The sequence below is a fragment of the Chinchilla lanigera genome, unplaced genomic scaffold, assembly GCF_000276665.1.
Source record: "Chinchilla lanigera isolate Chin_1 unplaced genomic scaffold, ChiLan1.0 scaffold00002, whole genome shotgun sequence".
In the NCBI taxonomy this organism is placed as follows: Eukaryota; Metazoa; Chordata; class Mammalia; order Rodentia; family Chinchillidae; genus Chinchilla; species Chinchilla lanigera.
In genome coordinates, this window is record NW_004955403.1 from 10,710,291 (window position 1) to 10,733,597 (window position 23,307).

The following is a 23,307-nucleotide window of genomic DNA, read 5'->3' on the forward strand; positions in this document are numbered from 1 at the left end:
CAGCTTCTTTGGCCCTCACAATGAATAAGTAGAGAGCAATTATTTTTCATGAATGATATAGAGACACAACTTCATTTTTCTACAAATGTTTTTCATTTAATTTATAACCATTTTTAATGACCTGACATTTATGCAATGATATTATGATGATACTCTCACCAGAGAAATTTACCATATGTCTAGCAGTTTCTGTGTTTATCCAATTTTCAATATAATTGCAAGTTTCATGTTTATAAAAGAGAAACAGCCTGTGTTAATTTTCTACTACTCCCGTAACATACCAGCAAAACTTTGTCATTGAAAAATATACATATTTATTATCTTGCCCTTCTGGAATTCAGAAGTCTGAAGCCTGTTTCACTTCACTCAAGTCAAGATGGCAAAGGGTTGCATTACTTCACAGGGCTGCAGGGAAGAATGATTTTCCTTGGTTTCCAAAGTGTCAAAAACCACAACTGGGGCTTGAGATTTAGCGCAGCGGTACAGCGCCTGCCTGGCAAGTGGAAGGTCGTGAGTTTGATTCCCGGTACCGGAAAACAAAAAACAAAAAACAAAAAAAACCCCACCACCTGCAGGATCCATCCCTCCCACCTCAGCTTCCACAACCACCGGATCCTTTGTCTACTCTGAGGTTCTTGACTTCCCTATGTACCACTCGTGATTACCACGGGCTAGTCCGGATAACCCAAGGTGATCTTTATCCATTTCAAAACTCTTCATCACACTTGCAAACAGCCCTTCTTGCTCCTCAAAGTAGCACAGTCACAGGTTACGTGGGTCAGCACTTCTATGTTTCAGAAGCCATTATCCAGTCAGCCATACACCCACACAGAGAACATGGTGTTGTTTCTGAATTTAACATTTTTATAGAATGATGTGATGATTAATGACTATCATTAGCTGTCTGGATCGTAATTAGCGAACATTGTTAATGCTTTGCATGGTGATATAAACCTTATTCAACCTGATATTGTAATCCATCTGTGTTGCTAAAGCATTTCAACTGAGCTAACACACTTTGAATATAAAACACTATTATAATTCTTCAAATTAATGTACTCACGCTTTCTCCGACTGAATGGCACGTGTTGTGTCAGGCATTTGGTACAGGCGTAGAGACAAAGATGAGTAAGAAAAGGTCTCTGGGAAACACTAGCAAGAAAAATCAGCAGGATCCATAATGTAAGTGGAGCACAAGAGTGGTAATGTGAATCACTGCAAGGTAAAGGAAATTACAACTAATGTTAAGGCACACAAAAAGCAAGTAACCTTTTCTATGTTAAAGATTACAAAAGTAACAAAACAACAATGAGGAAAAAATCAAAACAACACAAAAATGATACTTGACCTCAAAACAAAATGATAGGAATTAACAATGGTTGCTACATTAGATACTGTTATCTGCAATGAAATTGCTCAGTCCACCAGACGTGAGAATGTAAGATAGATCAAACAATCAAAGACAGTAACAATAAAAAAAAAATTGGAAAAGATGCAGAGCTTCACCATGCAAGATGGCAGGAGTTCAACAACGGTTCTTACATTGCATATTGTTGTTTTCAGATCAGTCATTCTGATTACCAGATTCAAGCGTGCAAGATTGGTCAAGAAAAAAGAAAATTTTAAGCATTGACTGTTCCTTTCAATAAACCACAGACATCAGCAGTACACCTATCCCAGCTATCCTTGTATATACATACAAATTTCATTTTTCATTTTAAAGAGAAAAGAAAATGAAACCAAACTAATAAAAACAAATTTTGTTCTCTCTGCAAGTAACTTTTGATATGGGATCATGGCAAAGACTTCACAGAGGAATTAACAATTATTTTAATAATGGAGAGGGATTTTGTGCAGTTGAGATGAAAAGGGAAGGAAGGCCTTCTAGGGAATGAAAGCCAGGCACAAGTATGTGCTTAGACAGTTTAGCAGCAAGAAGAAAGAGAAGCCGGGAAGGTGAGGATGACCAGCTGTTATGGTCTGACAGGTCAGGAACAGAGAAATGCATCACAGCACACCAGCGAGTGGCAACTCTATCAGAAAGAAAAGTCACCAAGGTACTCCAAGTCTGGACTTTTTTCTGTTTTTAGAAATGTGATTGTTTTGGGGATGATGTTTTAAAGTCACTGTCTCTCTGTTTCTCTCCCTCTCCCTCTCCCCTTCTACCTAACACCATGTGAGGCTTGTACATGTTTCTGAGTTGGAGGAATTTAACCACATTTCTCAGTGGAATTTCCCTTTATCCAGAAGGGGGCAACATAGCCTTTGTATAAGAAGATAAACTACTTTTACCCACAAAGTCTCCATAAGCAAGTGCTTGGAAAAGAGTAGATTAGATTTATCATATATATTCTTAGCTTTAAAATACTTCCACAGGAGAAGTCTCCCACTTAGAAATGTATGAACGCCTTCCAGCCGACGGCCATCTGGTGCTATAGTAACTCATGTTCATTTCACACAGAAGGGCCTGTTGGAAAGCCATGCTCCTCTACCCCTGGTCCCTGTGGAAATATTCCTGTGGTTCAGTCTGCCACATGGATTTCCTGCCACACTTAGCATATTTATATGTTTTTTGTCAATTTCCTTCCATTTTTATTAAATTAATGTGCAAAACCTTTTAGATATAAGTGTATAACAACATGCATAAGGTTTTTCTGCTATCCAACCTTCGACTGATGAAAAATCAGGCCCTTTGGAATATTGTTTCCTATCAGTTGTCATACATGTTCTCCTCCTTCCCAAATTTATGTGGTAAGATTGGAGCCATTCTAGATGGAATTGATTGGGTGGTTCTCGATGGCATACTAATTAACAGTCTCCATGAAGCACCATGTAAACCATCAACCAAAGCATTTACCAACCTGTATGTCTTCTATCTTTGTTCTGAGAGCTCTTCCTACTTCCTTCTCTTCACTCATTACACTTTTATTATTCTAGGCATTCAGACCTCTCCTGTCCAATCTCCTTGAAATACGCTTACTTGATGTTCAGCCTTTTCCTGTCTCACCTGGGGCTCCCTGGTATGGCTTCTAATTCAACTAATTTCTTTTCCTGTAACATCTAGGGTCTCACTTTTAAATCTAATAGATACTTAGGTAGATTACTCCAGAGCTCTGTAGAATCATACCAGCAACACATACAGACAAGCAACACAAGTGTGACAGAGATCAAAAAGGCTTAATGTGAAGATATATGAAAGTTTAGATGCATTACCTGTTCCTTAAAAGTACCATTTGATACCCTTGAGGAGATAATTGAACTTTTTATTACTTCAGTTTCTCTATGAACACAATGATAAGGTTTGAATAGGTGACCTGGGTTTGCTCTGAACCTGTATAGCTTCATCACAGAGCTGTGCTTTGCATACTGGGGAATAACCACCACTTTTACATATTTCTGTGCTTGATGAATATGAGAAATCTTTGTGTAGATAAATAATCCCTAATATTCTTTAGTGTCCCATGGGATCCCTTATATTCAAAGACAATCAGAGACTTCTAGGCTATCTAGCTGGTTATGTGACTTATACATCCACTTTATCTTTCTGAATGTCTGATCCTTGTCTGATCATTTCACAAAGCATATTCTGTGATTGATTATTCAGTAAGCAAATATCAAAGTCTACTAGCTAGTATGCAGAAAGCCGTATGCTACTATGCATCTCTTCAGAGTTTCACACTTTTTTCCATTAGAACCATACTTGTTTAAATAAAATTACACTTGAAACATTACTAAATACCTCTGCAGAATTGTTCTCAAATGCTTATTGATGATAAATATAATTTAAAATAATGACATTTAGAAATAATATTGATAATATTTAATAATATGCTAAAATTAAATACCACACATTTGTATATCTCATATAAACATGTGAAATATAGATTATATTTAGAACTAGAGAGGTATTTTACTCTGATATTCTACATCAGTGGTGATGAAGCTATGGTAGTGTATTGTTGGTTTTTCTTTTCAGGCAAAAGATGTTAACATATGAGTTGCTTTTTTTTTTAAATCTAAAACCTCAGCATTTGATTTAATTGCTCTGTTGGCATTTTGCAATAAATAACTGGGTTTTGGGTTGCAATTTGAGCCCTTTTCTCTGAAAGGTTCGCCATCGCTCTCCAAGATCATTTTAAAGTCAGCAAGTCATCAGTGTAATTGTAGTTGCCAAATGTAAGATTGTTTGTGAAATTCAGAGTACAGTTTTAATATTTATGGACTAATGAGCCAAAACTGTTGATGCAATTACATATCAGGTAAATATGTTCCAGGTAAATATTCTTATATGGTATAATTCTGAAAAAATATATCTATATTATGTGTAACTATCCATCTTTTCCACAAACATACTGAGGATTAAGAAAACAACTAGTCACTCAGTATACTTTATGCTTTAGTTAGTGATTATCTTAAAACTATATCCTATTTTCATTCCACTAATTTAAGTTTCAAAGAATAACATAAAAATTCTAATTGCCAAACCTGCCTGGTCTGTAATCAAATTATTTTCTTGATCATTTCAGATCTTCTACTATTTCAATTTCAGCAAACTTGTATAGATTATCTAGCCAAAAATGAATTTCTAATAAAGTTGGCTTTATTTTGTTAATATGACAAATTACACTGTTCAATTTTTGAAGAGCACAAATCAGTCTTGCATTTCTCGAATTAATCTCACTCAGACATTCTATATATACAAAGATTTGAGTTACTGTATTTTGTGGAGGTTTTAAATTCTATTTTCATGAGACATATTGAGTGGTGGTTTTCTGTTATTTTTTTAGTGTGTGTGTGTGTGTGTGTGTGTGTGTGTGTGTGTGTGTGCATGTGCTCATGTGCACTCCCTTCTCTGTTATTGCCTAATTCCAGGCTCATATAATGAACTGAAATTGTGCTTCCTCTTCTGTTTTTTTGAAAGAGATTCCACTAATTCTTTAAATGCTTGGACGAAATTTCCATTGACATCATTTGGACTTAGAGTTTTCTTTCCAGAAAGAAACCTTTAAAATTATTACATCTTTAATAGTTAAACTACTCTAATTATCTAATACATTTTGGGTGAGGTTTGGTAGTTTGTACTTTTTAAGAAATTGCATCATTTCTGTAGGATTGATCCTGCTTCAATCTGTCCTCTTTTGCTGAGGAACACCTAAGGTATGATTTTTGCCCCTGCAACACTGATTTCTTTTTTTTTTATTTTAAAAATAAAAGGAGGAAAACATTAACAGACAGACAACATTTTACAAAATAGCAAAAGAACAGTACAGACAATATGGAGTTACAAAGTGGCAGGGAATTAACAATGCTTGTTGTATGACATATTGATATCTTCGAAGTGGTTTCTCATGAACACTGATTTCTTTCTATTGCCTTTTTGCTTTCCATTTAATTGATTTCCTCTCTTAGCTGTATTCTTTCTTTCTTTGTGTCTCTTTGGATTCTTTCTGATCTCCTTTGCTAGTTTCTTAAGGTCGAAGTTCAGGAGCTATGTTGAACCACATTGAAAGCTGAAGCCACAAAAGAAGAAAATCAATAATATTTACCCTGTCTCTAATTAAAAGGTAGATCCTGTTTATGTCATGGATTGCTATGTTCTTCACTTTAATTATTGCTTTACAGTGCTATCTTAATTTCTCTGTTTTTCTCAGCCTTACATTTTTTTCCTGAGTTAGATGATTCACCAGTTGAACCTTAGGACTGATCCTATTTCAATCTGTCCTCGTTTACTGAGGAATATGTAGGACATGATTTTGCCTTTGCAACACATTTAAATACCTTCCTAATGACAGTAAATCTGGAACTACCTTCTGCACATTGACTGACACCAATTGTTCTCCATTCGTCAAGAAGTGGGCTTTAAGGATTGGCTCTCACCGGTGATTTACTTAAAAACTATCCATATACATAGATGTGTGATGATTATTCATCAATCAGAAGGAAATAATTGTTAATATTTCCCAGAGCTACTAGTAGAACATGAGTACTGGAAGATAAGGAGAGGAAGAAACTAAGAACGAGCTAAATTTCGGTCAAAATCCCAGGGAAAGCAGGCACAAACTGATCCTGAAGGAGTGTAAATTAGGGCTCAGAGTTAGCATTATTTGAAGAAAAGCAGCTGACTTTTTGTACACTTGAACCTGTCTGAGATCAAAGTTGGATGGCATGCATTGAAGATAAACCAGCCTGTTCACTCTCTCCCCTGCTTCGAAGGAAAAACAGCTCCATTAGCTGGAGGCCAGTCTTTAGAAGCAAAGGCAAGAAGTTCACCTGGTAGCAGGAGGCAGAAAGGCCACACAGCAGGGGAAGTGGTATAAAGAAGTTGTGAGGACCGGACGGATTTGCCACTATCAGCCGTGCCTCTTACGTGTGCAGACCAGACACAAGCACAGAAGTTCAGACGTTCAGATACTTAGTGGAATGCAGACTAAAGTGACGGCATTTCAGTATTTCACCAGACGTATTTATACATGCATTTATACATCTATTCATATATATAAATATATATTTATTATATGTATGTGCACATGTGCATATCCACATATGTGTGCACATTTTCTGTCCTTTTGACTATATCTTTGGCTTGGCCTTTATTATTAATTAAAACATCCATAAGGAGCTGGAATTTTTTTTTTTTTTTTTTGGTTTTTCTCCGGTACCGGGAACCGAACTCATGACCTTGCGCTTGCCAGGCAGGCGCTGTGCCGCAGAGCTAAATCCCCAGCCCCGGAGCTGGAATATTTGAATTGTTTGATGTTTTACTCCTTACCTAAAAATAAATTCTTAAAAATTATTAGCAAATAATAAAATATATATTACCTATAATCCACAATCTTAACCAAAATAATACAGACAAGTATTTCTCCTTTATTGCAAGCCAAACTCTCACCATCTCAGAAATATGGGCTATTCTTAGCAGTGGAAAGCTAAAATCAATATTTAATAATAGATATTTCTCTAAAACATGTGTTACAACTTTTTATTAACTCTCTGCTGGAACACATTGTCATTGCTTTGCAGATTACAAGTATTTATATCTTTTTGTTCTCATCTTTATTTGAGTAATTTCAATTTTTTTAGAATATTTAACAATCTGTCTCTCAAACACAAATATTTCCAAGGATACCCACAACTAAGAATTTTATCATACAAAAATCTTACTGAACTTTTCAGACAAAGGTGTTGACTGGTGTCCCGAATTAAAGGTTTTCATTGAAGAGTATGAGCATGACTCAAATTTGTAGGAAATTTCCTACCTACTTCCCAAATGCTTAATGTTTCTTTGCAGAAAATAAACTCAAATGGCAATATAAAAAATAAATATTGTAGTTACTCATTCTCTAGAAAAATGATATTGTGTTATTAAGACAAATGAATGATTTAAGCTTATTTAAAAATAATGTTTATCCTTAAAATAATTATATGGATGAAATTAATTCTATTTAGTTGGAATATAATTCATTTTAGATTACTTCCAGTAAACTTATACATTACTTATAATTCATAAAAGTTAAAAATTGAAAAATGATATTATCAGTTTACTATATTTGCTACTTTTAAATATTTTACAAAAGAAACACTTCACAAGAGAAACATTTTACCAAAAGAAAAAAATCTTTCTCAGATCAAATGAGTTACATTAGCAAAATGCACCAAGGAGAAGTATGTAATGAGATAAAATAACACGAACAATTAACCTTCAAATGTTGAGGCAATATTAGAATGCTATTGACTATCTGGGTATAATTAAGATGTCAAAGGAAAACATATCTTAAATTCCCAGTGCCTTAAATAGTTCAGTTAATTTGTAATTTTGCCCTAAAGAGAAAACACAAATGGTACTTCTATTGGATTAACAAAACAAGCAAATGTAATTATATTTATTTCTTAGCAAAATTATAAAACTGCACAAAATAACTCTTAAGAATACATTTAACAACAAATATAATAGCAATGACATAAATGAGATAAAAATAGACATACGTTTTGGGGAGGATTTATTTTTATTACACTACATTAAAAGTTTCTGAAAAGTTTTTGTTACACATTGATACTTTCCTTTATTAGAAGATACGTTTACGTAAATTTTCAAATCAGAGAGGCTTTAATCAACTCCTTTATATATGAGATACTATAAATTAGATTATATAAGGGAAAGAATAGATAATGTGCAAAATAGATAGCAGAAGAGAATTTCAGGGGACAAATATGCTAGGAAGATAGGGTTAGAATAGCCAGTCTAATAGCATCAATAACATTAAAGGATAGATACTGTCAAAAGACGTGAATAGAATTACAGAAGAAAATAAGAGACTATATCGGCAGTATTCAATGAAATTAAACATGCACATCTTCTACGGCAGAGTTTTTCTTTCCACATACCCATTACAGAAACTTACAGAGAAACTCATATTTTATAAAAATATACATTGTATCAGGCTGGGGATTTAGCTCAGCGGCAAAAGCGCCTGCTTGGCAAGCACAAGGTCGTGAGTTCATTTCCTGGTACCGGGGGGGTGGGGGGATTGTATCATTATTCACAGGGATGAAAAGTCAGATGCAATTGAAAGTCTGTTACTAAAGGAAAAACATAAAATATCAGGAATATTGTGTTTTGCAGGTGTCTTTTGGTATTTCATGTATTAGTTAGGAAGTTTAAATTTATGTAGATAATAGCACAACATGATTAAATTTAAAAATTAAAAGTCAGAATAAATTATTTAGCATAACATGTATTCCAGTTAAATCACACATTGCCAAGAACGAAAACAACTACCCCACAGATCAGAGGAAATTCAAAGATATAAGCCAGATATATTACAATGGAGACATAGTAGAGAAACAGAATTGGGAAGTATGATGGTGTAAGAAAAAATCTTACATATTCATATCTATAAATAAACATATGCTATAAGCATAACATGGCAAATTTATAGTTTGTCATATTTATAGTGTATGCATAAATATGAGCACATTTCCATGTTCATATGTGCATATACATAGGTGTGCATAACTTGTACCCCATTCCATAAAAATGTTGTTCTTTTTCTAACACTCATATCTAGGTTTTGAAAAAAAAAGTTTAAACTTTGTTAAATAGTCATCAATTATTGTTTGGGTTTGGATGTCTCCCAGGGACATGGGGGAATGGCTTTTCAAAGGTGGCTGAATCTACACTTTGTGATTGGTTCATTGTCTAGTGCTGGGATTGGTGATATGAGTGCTACATCTAGGGCAGGTAGCCTGCATATAAGGGAATATTTAATATAAGGGAAAGAGCCTTGCTTCTCCCTTTTTTTGCTCTTGCTGCTTTTGCTGTCTTCTGCCATGAACTGTTGTCCCTCTGCCATATCACACTGCCTTGGAGCCAGCTGCATATGGACTGAAACCACCACAAACTGTGAGCTAAATAAACTTTGCCTTCCTTAACTTTGGGCATTGAGTATTTTGTCTCAGCAATGAGAAACAAGTAACTGAGAAAGCTGAGTTTTTGGATCCTCCACTGGATATGTGTCTTGGATAATTACAGTAAGTTGGATTGCTGGTCCTCTTTCTTCTCTACCCACTAATATATGTCCTTTGACTTAATTTTCATGCTTCTTCTCCTAAAATTGCTGTGTACTTCTCAGCTCTTGGTGTTGTTGACTGCTATGTGACTTTCTTCAGAAGTAAAATATGTACAGAAAGACTAATGAGCAGTTCCAGCCCATTAAAGGATTATCCAGTCCTTAAAAGAATCATTGCAATAGATGCAGAGCAAATCTTTGACAAAATCCAACATGCTTTCATGAAAGAAAATCAAGAATAGTATGACCTCTCCTTGAACGGTTCAAAGCATATATGTCAAATTCACAGCCAGGATCATCCTGAGGAGAAAACACACAAGCAGGCAACATAAAATCAAGAATGAGACAAGAGGTTCTACCATCACAATTCCTTGGTAATACAGTACTTGAAACATTTTTAGAGCAACCAGAAAAGGGAAAGAAATAAAGGAAAAGTAAATAGAAAAGGTTGAAGTAAAATTATTTCTACTTGCAGATGGTAAGATCCTTTACATAGAAGACACAAAAACTCCACAGAAGACTCAGAACTACCAAACAAATTCAACAAAGGAGGACAATACAAAATTAACACATAAAGTCAATAGCATGCCTGTATGCCGAAAATGAATCCACTGGAAAAAATGAGAAAAACAATCTCATTCATGAAAACTTTAAATAATTAAATACCTAGGACTCAGTCTAGGAGGTCAGTAAAATACCTGGATAAATAAAAGATGCATCATTGGAAATGCAAAGGCAGGCTCTGTGGGGATAGGAAGCAGGTGTGGGGATACAGAGAGGCAGAAGGGACGGGTGAGAAGCAGAAGGTAAAGAGGAGCAAGAGGGGGCATGTGCATGTGCTAGGACCCGTAGATCTATATGCTTATTATGTACAACAAGCATGCACTAATTTAAAGAGGGGTAAGAAAAATACAAGGCAAAAACAAAAAGGAAAAAGAAAACTACACCATGATATTGAAATTGAAAGACATTACAAAATGGACAATTACCCTCTATTCCTGATAGGCAAAAGTAATATTACTAAAATGGCCATATTACATGAACAGATTTAATGGAATCCCAATTAAAATTCCATCAACATTCTTCAGAGCACTGGGGAAAGAATTCTAAAATTTATACAACACTAATAGAGGCTTAGCAGAAGCAAAGTAATTCTCAGCAAAAAAAAAAAAAAAAGTAACACACATCACAATTCCAGATTTCAGGTTACATGACAAAACTATAATAAGAACTACAGCATGGCCCTGCCACAAAAGTAAACATGAAGACCAATGGAATAAGCAGAACACAGAGACAAGCCCATATACTCTTAAGCATCTGATTTTTAAAAAGGGGGCTAAAAAGATACATTGGACAACATAAACATTTATTTTTATTGTATCCAACATAATTTTGTTTTGTAATACTTGTTTATTTGTACATTTTAAATATATATAGTGATCACTTTCATCATAGGGACTTTAAACCTGTACATAATTTATTTCTTTTCCCTTTTTTCCTCCATTCCCTTACCCTCCCTTCAACACCTCTTCCCCTCCTTATTTACAAAAGCTTTGTTTCTCGTTTTTCCTTCTTTTCTTGTTTTTTTCTTTTCCTTCCTTCTTTCCCCCCTCCTTTCTCCCATGTTCCCTTTCTTAATTGAGCATTTTCTTCTTATTTCATAGTATCTACTATATGGCCTTAATTATATATTCAGTTTCTCACGCCAGAGACACAATGCAATGTACACACCTGTGTGTTCAATTTATTTCAGTTAAAGAGTATGGTCTCAAAGTCCATCCACTTACCTAGAAATGTCTCAGGTTTATTCTTCAAGTATTATATAAAAAAACACATCTTTGTGCATTCATCTGTTGATGAGCATTTGAGTTCTTTCCAAGAGTTAGCTATTACAAACTGTGCTGCTATAAACATGGATGAGCATATATTGCTGTAGTATGATGTTTTTAATTCGTTTGGGAAGATATCAAGAGTCATGAATGAGCTGAATGGAACCTCTAATCCTAGTTTTTTGCAGAATTGCCACACTAATTTTCACAGTGGTTGTACCAGTCTACACTCCCACCAACAAGGGAGAAGGGTTCCTTTTCCCCCACAGCCCCACCAGCACTTGAAGTTGGTTAATTTCTTGATGATAGCCATTCTTTCTAGGATGAGATGGAATTTCAGCATTGTTTTAATTTGTGTTTCTCATATGACCAGTGATGTTGAATATTTTTTCATATATTTATTTTCCACTTCTACTTCTGCATCTGAGAAGTGTGTGTTCATTTCAGATGCCTGTTTTTGGATTGGGTCTTTAAATTTGGGGGATCTGATTTTTTGAGTTCTTTTTATACTCTAGATACTAGTCCTTTATCTGAGGAACAGCTGGGAAAACTTTTTCCCCTCTTTGGATTGTCTCATCACGTTATTGGTGATATCTTTTTCTGTGCAAAATCTATTTAATAAGATGAGTCCCAGTTGTTGATTCTTTGCAATATTTTCCACATAGCCTGCATTTTATTCATAACGTCTTTACCTATACATAAGTCTGAAGAGTTGTACCCATTCTATTTTCCAGCAGATTTAGTGTTTTTATTTTAATACTTACATCTTTGATTTATTTTGATTTTAGTTTAGGGCATGATGAAAAACATGGGTCTAATTTTTGTTTCCAGCAAAAGCCAGTTTTTTCAGCACCATTTATTAAAGAGGCTATCTTTCTTCCAGTGCAGGTGTTTGGAGCTCTGTCAAAAGTAAGATATTTACTGAGTGTATTTGGAGTTATTTCTGCATCTTCTAATCTGTTCCATTGGTTTTCAAGTCTGCTTTTGTTTGTTTGTCTACCAATACCATGTTATTATCAATGTACCTTTGGAGTATAATTTCAAGTCAGAAATTGTGATGGCCCTGCTTTGCCTTTGTTGTCCAGAATTGTTTTAGCTACTCTAGATTTCTTCTGGTTTCAAATGAATTTTAGGAATGTTTGCTATAGTTCTGTGAGGCATGCTACTGGCATTTTGATCAGGATTGTGTTATATCTGTATAATAACTTTAGGAGCACAACCATTTTCACTAGTTACATTTGTTCTTCCTACCCAACAACAAGTAGCGTGTTTCCATTTCCTTGTATCCTCTTTGATCTCCTTTTTCAGAGTACTGTAGTTTTCAATAAATTGAACTTTTACTTTCTTTGTTAGATTTATTCCTAAGTACTTCATTTCTTTCCATGCTATTATGAAAAATGTAGCATCCCTAATTTCTCCCTCAGTGAGTTTGTTGTTTGTGTACAGGAATGCTACTGATTTTGAGTGTTACCTTTGTATCCAGCTATGCAACTGAATTTAGATATTAAATCTAGAAATTTTTGTGGAGTTTTTGAGGCTTTCTGTGTGGAGAATCATGTTTGTAACACACCATATCAATAGAGCCAAATTCGAAAATCACAGTATCATCTCAATAAATACAGAAAAAGCATTTGATAAAGTCCAACAACCATTCATGCTAACAACTCTACAGAAAATTGAAATAGATGATATTTATCTCAACCTTACAAAAACCATCTTATCACAAATGAACAGCAAACATTATACTAAACAATCAAAAACTGAAAGCTTTCACCTCAAAATCAGGACCAAGACAATGATATCAACTACCACCACTCCTTTTTAGTATAGTTCTGGAAATATAAAACAGAACAGGCGGACAAGAGAAAGAAATAAAAGGAATAAAGATGGACAAGGAAGTAGCTAAAGTATCATTTTACTTAGAAAATAAGCTCATTACCAAAACTGATATCCTTGTGCAGAAGAATAAAATGAGACACATATTTCTTATCCTATACTAAAGAAAATAAAAATGGATCACAAACCTAGATGCAAATAGAGGAACAATGCAATTTTTGAAAAACACCAGAAACCATAGGCTCGAGCAAACACTTCCTGAACAAAATTCCAATAACACAGGAAATAATATCAAGAATCAACAAATGGTATTAAAACCAATTAAAAATACTTCTGCACAGAAGAAATAATCAACAGAGTGAAGAGAACACCTATAGAATAAAAATAGGTCTACTATCTAGGATATATAAAGTTGGAAAAAGTTAACTCCCCCCAAAGCAATTTATCTAACCAAAAAATTAGCACACCAACTGAACAGACATGTCTTAGAAGAAGGACAAATGGCCAGTAAGTACATGAAAAAATGTTCATCATATTTAGCCATTAGAGAAATGAAAATCAAAACAATTCTTAGATTCAATCTTATTCTAGTCAGAATAGCTATCTTCAAACACACACACACTCACACACACACACACACACACACACATACACACACACTGAATCTGTGAAGAAGAAACCTTCATACCCTGTTGTTGGAAATGTAAAATAAGTACTACCACTATCAATATTGGAAATTTTTCAAAATCAAGACATAGAAATTTCATTTAAGCCAACTGTCCTCTCCTGGTTATCCTTTCCGAAGAGTTAAAGACATCATATTGTAGTGAACACACATACCCATGTTTATAGCACACAATTCACAATGGGTAAATTCTGGAAATAGACCAGATGCCAATCAGTAGATGAATGGGTAAAGAAAATGTGGTGTATATACTCAATGGGACATTATTCAGTCATAAAGGAGAATGACACATGTCATTTGCAGAAAAATGGATGGGTCTTGAGACTATAATGTTAAGTGAAATAAATCAGACACCAAAAGTTAAATATGGCGTACTTTCTCTTGTATGACAAACCCAAAATATGAAAAAGAGTGAGAGAAAGGAAAGATGGTGGGAAATGAGAAGGCAGACTTTTTGGGGATGAGGAAGGGGAACAGGGAAACAGAAGTAGGGAGGGGTCTAAAGGGATGAAAATTATGAAGAGACAGTATATACCTGTACCCACTGTGCAAATGAATGTGATTACTGTGTATCAAAACCATACATTTTTACTCTTTCGTGTTCATACACCAGGGAGACAATGTGATGTTTACACGTGTGGGTCCAATTTATTTCACTTATGAGTATGGTCTCTAGTTGCATTGTACAATAGACAATAGGAAAGGGAGAGAAATTGTTCAAAGGAAGAAACAGCTGGGATGAGGTTGAGAAGAAAAAGAAAGTACTGAGCATTATACATGGATTGGTGGCATAACTGTACTGCTGATGTCTGATGGTTTATTGAGAGGAACTGTTAATGATTAAAAGGCTTTTTACATATTTTTGTTTATATTTTGACCAATTTTGCATGCTTATATCTGGCAATCTGAGTAACTTACTTGAAGATGACCATTTGCAGTATAACAACTACTGTTGAATTCCTACAATCCTGTCTAGTAAAACTATGTATTGTCTCTAATGTTCTTTTAAATTATTATTTCCTCATTCCCTTGAATGATTTGATCAATCTTCTATTCTTACAGCTGGTAATTTGAGCAACTTCATTGAAGATAGCAATATGTAGTACAACAACCACTGTTAATCCCTATTATTTGGTTTGAAACCCCGTATTATTTTTAATGTCCTTTCTTTGTTTTGTTTGTGTTTTGCTATGTTTTTTGTACTATTTTCTTTAAAATAAAAAAGCATACATTAATAAAAATAAATCAATTATATTACTAAGAAAGGCATCATGAATTTCTACTTGCCTTCTATGCTCAGTCAGTGTTGTAAGAAGAGCTTTCTCTGGAAACTCAACATCCCAAATGACTTAAGTGTGAAGCCAACTAGGTCCAAACACGCAGGAGTTGAAAGAGCTGATTGGACCCACGACTTGAAGCGGAAGTAGAGAGCCTAGACTAGTTAAGTCTTGAATAATCCACAGAAGCATGAGACATATATACTGATTGCAGTATGACTAGAGATTTTGTGGTGGTCTGCTCTGCAGTGAGAGCTAAGCAGTTTGGTAATGCTGGTCCATACTCCCTTGTTTTCCTATCAGCTGTTAAGATATCAGACATAATTTAAGACATGGCAAGTTCTTCCAGGGACACACATGCAAAAAGCTTTAATTTCTTTGCTCATTGCTAAAAGAAGTTCAAGTGTGTGTGGTATTTAGAAATCAGGCCAGACTTTAATCATCTTCAAAGATTTTAGTTGTGAGAAACAGAAAGATGTTGAATAAATTAAAACATAAATGTGTTGGCAGGTATCTGATAAGCTAGAGAATCTAAGGAAAAGCTCGAGAATTTGGTTCAAAAGCTGGCAAAAAGCAAGGTGGCTGCATATCGAGCAATACAACCACTCTCACTGCACAGCACAAAACCCGATAGGGGTGATATTTTGAAGACCACCAATACCAGAACAGTGGGAGAGGCTGAGCTAGACATCACTTCTCTTTCATTATCACATTTTTGTAACAGCCTTCAAAATTGAGATTTCCAGTGCAGAAATGAAATATTTGCACTTCATCCATATGCCCACTTTTGAGTGCCAAGAAGTGGAGGGAACTGTGTTGGGGTGAGTGGGTGGTGCTGGGAAGTGAAGAACAACTTTTTCTAAAAATGACACAGTGGTGGAAGAGTGTTCGAACTATGAGAGATATTCAGATGTGGGTGTTACTACATAGCAGAAACAACTGTAGACTAATCACCACTATATTCTTAGAAAATACACTTAATCAAAGTAAAAGAACCAGAGCAAGCACATCTGAAATTCCAGCACTCTGGGAGACTGAGGCAGGAAGAGCAGAAGCTGGAGCACAGCCCGTGCAACTTAGTCACTAGGCAGTACCCTGTCTCAAAACTGAATGAATGAATGAATGAATGAATGAGTAAATGGCTGGGGGTGTAGCTCAGCGGGAAGACCCTGGATCCAATCCTGAATATCACAAAAAGTAATAACAATAATAGTAGAAGCAAGATAGGACCCTTATTGCCCATGTGTCCTAGCAGTGAAGTAACCAAGTCAATGCTACCTCCTATGGCTCTCACAGAATAGTGCAGAGAATTAAAGAACCCTACCCACAACTGCTAATCCAATGCTATAAAAAGCCTCGGTGGCAGAGACTCCATTCTTTCCTAAGATATCTTCTTTGAATTCCTTCCTCATAGAAAAGATTCCCTGCATGTCAAATTAAGGTTAATAACTAAAGTTTAACTATGCTCCTGAGGGGATCAATACATGTGTAATTACTCTGCATCTGATGCTTCTGCAGTAACGTTTTGTGCTGACCACTTCTAATGAGGGCAGCATATATCTGTTAAAAGTTTTTAAAGATCACTCTAAATTGATCCATATTCTATCAAATTTTAAAATCTTACTGATTAGGGGATCCTAGATTTCTTCAAGCCAAAACAGATGTTAAAACTTTCCTCATTTAAACAAGAGGTCCTGAGGCCAGTAAAACTCCAACATTTTGACGATGTGGCACATAGTGGATTGTAAATTTGAGGGCAGATCCGGGATTAAAATCAAATTCTCCTATTACTTTTCCAGGAATCTTTCTTTATTATTTTGCTTCACTTTTAGACATACAGCATTTATTTTTCATGTTGGTATTGGTCACTTTGTATGAATAGTCAAAATTCAGACTTACTGGGGCCTGTCAAATCATAGAAGTGAATGGAGAGAAACAAGGAAAATGTATAGGTGTGCCCTGCGTAAATGATGGCACCATCCTGGAATGCAAATCCCTGATGTGGCTTCTTCAGCTCCTCTGCCACTGGTTTTTGCCATTGTAGGGAGTCTGTGTCCAATGTGATCAGATGTAGTTTTCTCTGTGTAAACTGTTTCTACTGTTAAAACTTATCACTAAAATAAGTACTGAGCAAGACAAAACTCATATAGGAGAATTTGGTCTACAGGCTTCCAGTTTGTAATTTTAAATTAATCACATTTTCTCGCAACAGTAGAGAATAATAACATCATTCATTGAATTTAAAACCACCACATACTATCTCTGTATTAATTATAATAATCTACTGAAAGAAAATGAATCAAATACATCAGTAAAGGCTTCTAAATCAAAAGATTTGTTAAATATTGATAGATTATTATTAAATCACACTCCTTTAATGTCTCCAAAATCACTGTATGCATGAGACATTCACTTTAATCTCATGTGGATAAAGTTTGAGATAATTAATATCATCATAAATAATCTGAGAGAATAAAACCCGGAACAGATGATCAAAATGACCACAGTGTATATTCATCCATTAAACCTAGACATGAAATGTAGACAGATCTCTTCAGCTCTTGATCTAATTAAGCACCTTGTCAATTCCTTCAATAATTCAGTGTTGATTGGTGGTCTGGTAGTTTCTCCAAGAATGAGTCATTGATTTTCCTGATGTACTATTGCCCCTGAAAGATAATTGTCCCTTAGTGGATGTGGATGTCCTGTGGCATAAATTTTATATTGAGGTGAAACAGCAAAATATAGTCAAAGTTACTGCCTATTTTTTATTTAAATGACTAAACTAACTGCTAACAAAAGGGAACTTTCTTAGGTTTTTAATCACATTTAGAAAGCTCTTTTACATTTACTCGTTTTATATACCAGTATATGTTTGCACTAAAACCATGAAATCAGCCCTAAATGGTGATATGTTTTCTATGAACAATGAACATGTACTCAAATACACTTGGGAGATGTTACATCCTAAATTCCTCCAATAGCTGAAAGTTTTATAAATCATTATGTTAATTTTTCATGTCCATATCTTGTAATCTGAGCAACTATTTGGAAGATAACAATATACAATATACTAACCATCATTAATCTATTATCCTGTTTTGAAACTCTGTATCATTGTTTTTAATTTTTTTCTCTTTAAAACAAAGAAAATAGTCTGAAGTGCTGGGAAAATGAATCTTCACTTATTTATTTACATTATTCCTCAAGTTTACTTAAACAGAGTCACTTTTCCCACTGTGTTTGAGAAAGTCATTTTAGAAAAGTCTAAGTCAAAAGGAATCAAGCTATCCAAGTCTACACAATAGGCTTAAGTCAGATTTAAAAGTACTTGTAAGATTTTTTGAATCCTGTATGTTTTGACGACAAATAGTTGGTACTTTCTTGAGACCTGGTGAATACTAAAAGAAAATATCTTCACCTTGCTAAAGTTCTCAAAAACTTGAAAATTGATATTATTTACTTGTCAGTCTCTTTTAATTCTTCAAAATTTTCAGAGTGTTAAAGATGAAATTTTCATAACATTAATATTTTCAAGGGATATTACATGAATAAGTGAAAATTACTGCCTTGTGAATTTCCAAACATAACCAAGTCTGAAAGAAAAACTCAATAGTATAGAAAATAGTGATGCTAAAAATGAAAACCTCTGTCTTTCTCATCCTCCACCTCCTGAGAGAGCTTATGCAAACCACTCAAAACGGGATTTGAAAAAATACTGCCTTATTGTGGTCATAACTGTCTTACCAAATCCAGGAAGGACATAGAACAATGATGGGTCAGCATTTCTCCATCCGCCCAAACCTCACACCGAGAAGTGAAGAACCTGCCCTTCTCCAGTCTATCTGCCTGTACTTCTATCTCATTTGTATTTGTTGTTTGATACTATCAACTATTTATCTAATCTCTCAGTAAAATAGTTACTGACCTAGTGTTAGAAGGCATTTGTGTGCTTATGTGGCTCCTCTCCCAGATTCTAGCAATAAAAAACATCAAATAAACCTGGCATTTTTACTCAAACCAAGAAAGGAGTCAGATTTCTCATTTCTGGAATGCGTCATTATTTCAAGCATGCAAGTCAAAATTCAATGCGGATGGTGTTATGGTTTGTGTCTGGATGTCCCTGCAAAGCCGCTGCAGTCATGGGGCAGGCTTCTGGAGTTTATGATTGATGCATGGGTGTGAGTGCTACACCCACCCTGAGGTGGGTAGTCTTCATATAATGTAAGGGAGAGAAAGAGGCTGCTTGTCATGATCCTCCCCTTGTGCTCTTGTTGCTTTTGCTGTTTTCCAAGGCCATGAACTGCTGCCCTCAACCATGTGCCACCACCAGCAAGTATGCGCTGAAACCTACACATACTGTGAGTTGAATAAACTTTTCCTTCCTTAATTTTGGACATTGTGTATTTTGTCTCAGCAGTGAGAGAAAAGTAACCAAGACAGATGGTCATATCCACATCCATTCATTTGTCTGTTTTACATTCCTATACTGTTTCATAAACTTTTTAATGGAAGTGTATTTATACACATACATATAAAAGTTCACAGACTCTGTGTTCAGTCAGATACATTTTCATAAACTAAGCATATTCAGGCAAACATCACAAGACTTGCAAGAGACCACGATGGGTGTTCCTTGCTTACTTGTCAACTTGGGCTGCTGAAATGATGCCACAAACTCTGGTGGTTTAGCAGACATTTCTTTGTCAGAATCCTGGAGGCTGGAAAGTTCTAGAACAAGGAGTCAGCAGAACTGGTGCCTGAGGCCACTCTCTTCCGGATTCATACATAGCACCTTCTCGCTTTGTTTCCATAGGGTAGAAGGCCAGGGAAAGATCTCTAGAGCCTTTGGAAAAGAGAGACCCACTTCCTGCTCCTGAGGACCTGTCCTCTATGGACCAACCACTTCCTAAGGATCACACCTTCTGATAGCATCCACGCGAGGCACTGGTTAAAACTAGTTATTTCACAAACAAATCACCCCTCATAGTTATTAAACATATGGTGAGAACACATTTACATTGACCCTCTTTGGAATTCTCAAGAATGCATTGCTGAGGGCTGGGGATTTAGCTCAGCAGCACAGGGCCTGCCTGGCAAGCATAACATTGTGAGTTCAATTCCCTGTATCAGAAAAAAAAAAAAAAACCCAAAAATTTAAAAAGAATACATTGCTAACTGAAATCATGTACTACAACGGCTCTCTTGTCTCTTTAGTTTTAGTATCTGACATTTTGTATCTTTTGATCATTATCTTTAATAAATACAAGAGCCTGATTTATTTGAAAATTTGTAATTATTTATATCCTCAAATTTTGCCCTTCCAATATATATTTTTAGATAGTCACTGATTTTTGATTATTCAAAGTTTATAAAATTTAGTATTTTTATCTTAAATATGCTATTATCATCTGGTAAGAATATACAACATTTGTAGAGAGGTGCTTTAATAATTCAGTCTCTCAAAGTAAACAGAATTTGGAGCTCTTTATGTAATGATTTGGATTCATCCATTCTATAGACCATTCTCTTGAGAGGCAAAGACAAATTCAAATCACTGGATATGAAAACAAAGAGAATGATTTAAATATGTTTTGTTAAACAGGAGTTGTCAATTAGGAACTTAAAAAATATATTTCAGAACATGACCATTGGACATACACAAATAGCACCAATAAACTTTATAAACCAGTGCACTTTTCCTATTCACATAAATTATGTTTTTTTTCTTGAATATCCCATATTCAATATCTTGGTTTTTTTTTTTTTTTTTTTTTTCTGGTACCGGGAACCGAACTCACGACCTCACGCTTGCCAGGCAGGCGCTGTGCCCCCAAACCAAAACCCCAGCCCCCATATTCAATATGTAACGATTATCAAATACATTTACCTTATAGTGGTCATTAACAGTATTTAAAATATGTACTTATGAATAATATTGCTAAAAGAGCATAAAAACAATAATCACACTTACTGTTTAATTAAAATCACTTTCAAAAAATAGAATAAATGTGAAACTTTAAAAATAATGTGAATATACTGATCCAATCTCTAAAGTAATTAGAGCTATAATTCATAATATTATGGAAGAAAATTATTTACAAAATGTTACTTAACAAAGTTTTAAAGTAGAAAATACTGTGTGTGTGTATGGGTGGGTGGGTGTGTACATCACCAGCAGAAGCTATTTCTGGGAGGAATGCATACATAGTGGATTACTTAAAAATTACAGTGAGAAATCATGTTAAGTTTAGGTAGCACATTTGCAAGGACACACACTGCATTATTGTTAATTATAATGAAAAGGTACAAGAAAAGCTACCAAATAACTGAGAGTAGATGATCAAATAAATAATTATACCACAAGTCCTATAGTTGTAGTTTATCTCACGCTGTAAAAAGAAAATCAATCAATCTAGCTAGCTAGCTAGCTCTCACCTATTTTATGAACATGGAATAAGCAAAACATGTTGTTAAAGGAAAAGTCAAATTGCTAAACTAGAAGAAGAGTAAAGTTTGCATTACTGAAGGCAGTCAGCCCTGGTGAAAGGAGACTGGCTGGGAAGAGGTGGTGCAGGAGGGTTATTGTTGTCACTCTACACATCTATATTGTTTAAACTCTTTTTAAAATTTCTTATTTAATAAACATATCTCTTCTGTGTGCAAAAACCATTAGAAATATGCCAATAGCATGCCAGATACAGACAGCACTACCGTCAAACACACAGAAGGCTAACACGGCAAAGCTGAGGCCAGGAAGCAGTGAAGTCTTTGTGCCCCCCATGGCTCCATGGCTCTTGCTGAGACACTTCAGCTTTATTTTGTAAGTGACAGAGATCAGTTATTTAATCCTAAGCAAAGTTTTGGGGTGTGACACAAGCAAGTTTACTTTTTCAAATTTAGGAAATCAGATAATTACTAGAAAGCCAATAGAGGAGATAATAAGCAGTGGGGAGAAGTGGAATGACGAACAAAAGGTTGCTGGAAGAGCCCCGGTGAGAAATCATTAAGACCTGAAACATAATAATGAAACAGGTGCAGGTGATGTGCACAGCAATGGACAGGTTGTGATTTTGATAACTGTGGGTAGCCGATTTTTATGAATTGAGAGGGTTGTTGGAGATATATCTCAAGTGCAAGGTGAAGTTCAAGACTAGAAATAAGGAGGTAAACATTTTCGAGCCTATGCCTACTAATGAAAGTCATTTGTGCAGCAAATAAATTCCCTGTGAAAGAGTATTAAAGAGTGAAGCAAAGTGAAACCAGGGTAGAGACCTTGGATGTGCTAATTAACTGCTTCTGCTAAGGAAATGGTGCCACATGAAATAGAACACTGGGGGACCAAAGAGGAAGTCAGGTAGTAGGATCCCACTAAAGCCAAGGGTGAAGCAATAGCACATACAACAGTCCAAAAACAATTAAAAAATAAGAATGTAAATGTCTCTGTTGATTATTGTATCAGTCATATTATGTACTATAATTTCATATTTTTGTGTCTGTGGATGAATTTAAGTTGTAATTAAGACCTTCACATTTTCACAGAAACTTAGATTGTAACAAAACCACGAATACCTTCACATAGTAAAATTTCTTTCTAAATATGTTCAGATAAGTGATTTTCAACTCACTTTAAAACAAAAGCTAAAATCTCTCAGAGGATGATGTTTAGAATTAACAAGACAAACCAATTAAATTTAATTAGGCCTACCTGTGTGAGGTAATTAGCATAATTAATTGTGGTTTTGAAGTGCCCCAGAAGAAGGCAGTATTTATATATCTGTGCAGGGATCTTCACTGAGGGAAGGAAGGAAAGAACAAAAGAAATCGATTTTAATTTTAGAAATGTGATGTCTAGTAATTTGACATGACATTTTATGTGTAAGTAGGACTTGTCTTATTAAAATGTATAAATATCTGTCTAAACATATTCAGAGAATCTTTGCCCCAAGTCTTGTTCTATTTAAGGATGAGAGCTATATTTGTTTTCTTTTTAAGAGCTATCTGAGAGTTTTACTTTGCTAAATGTATTAGGATAACAACTCAACATGTATCTAGAAGCATATTTCTTGGAGTAAAGATCATTTAGTTACATTTGCAAAAGTATTTAATTCATT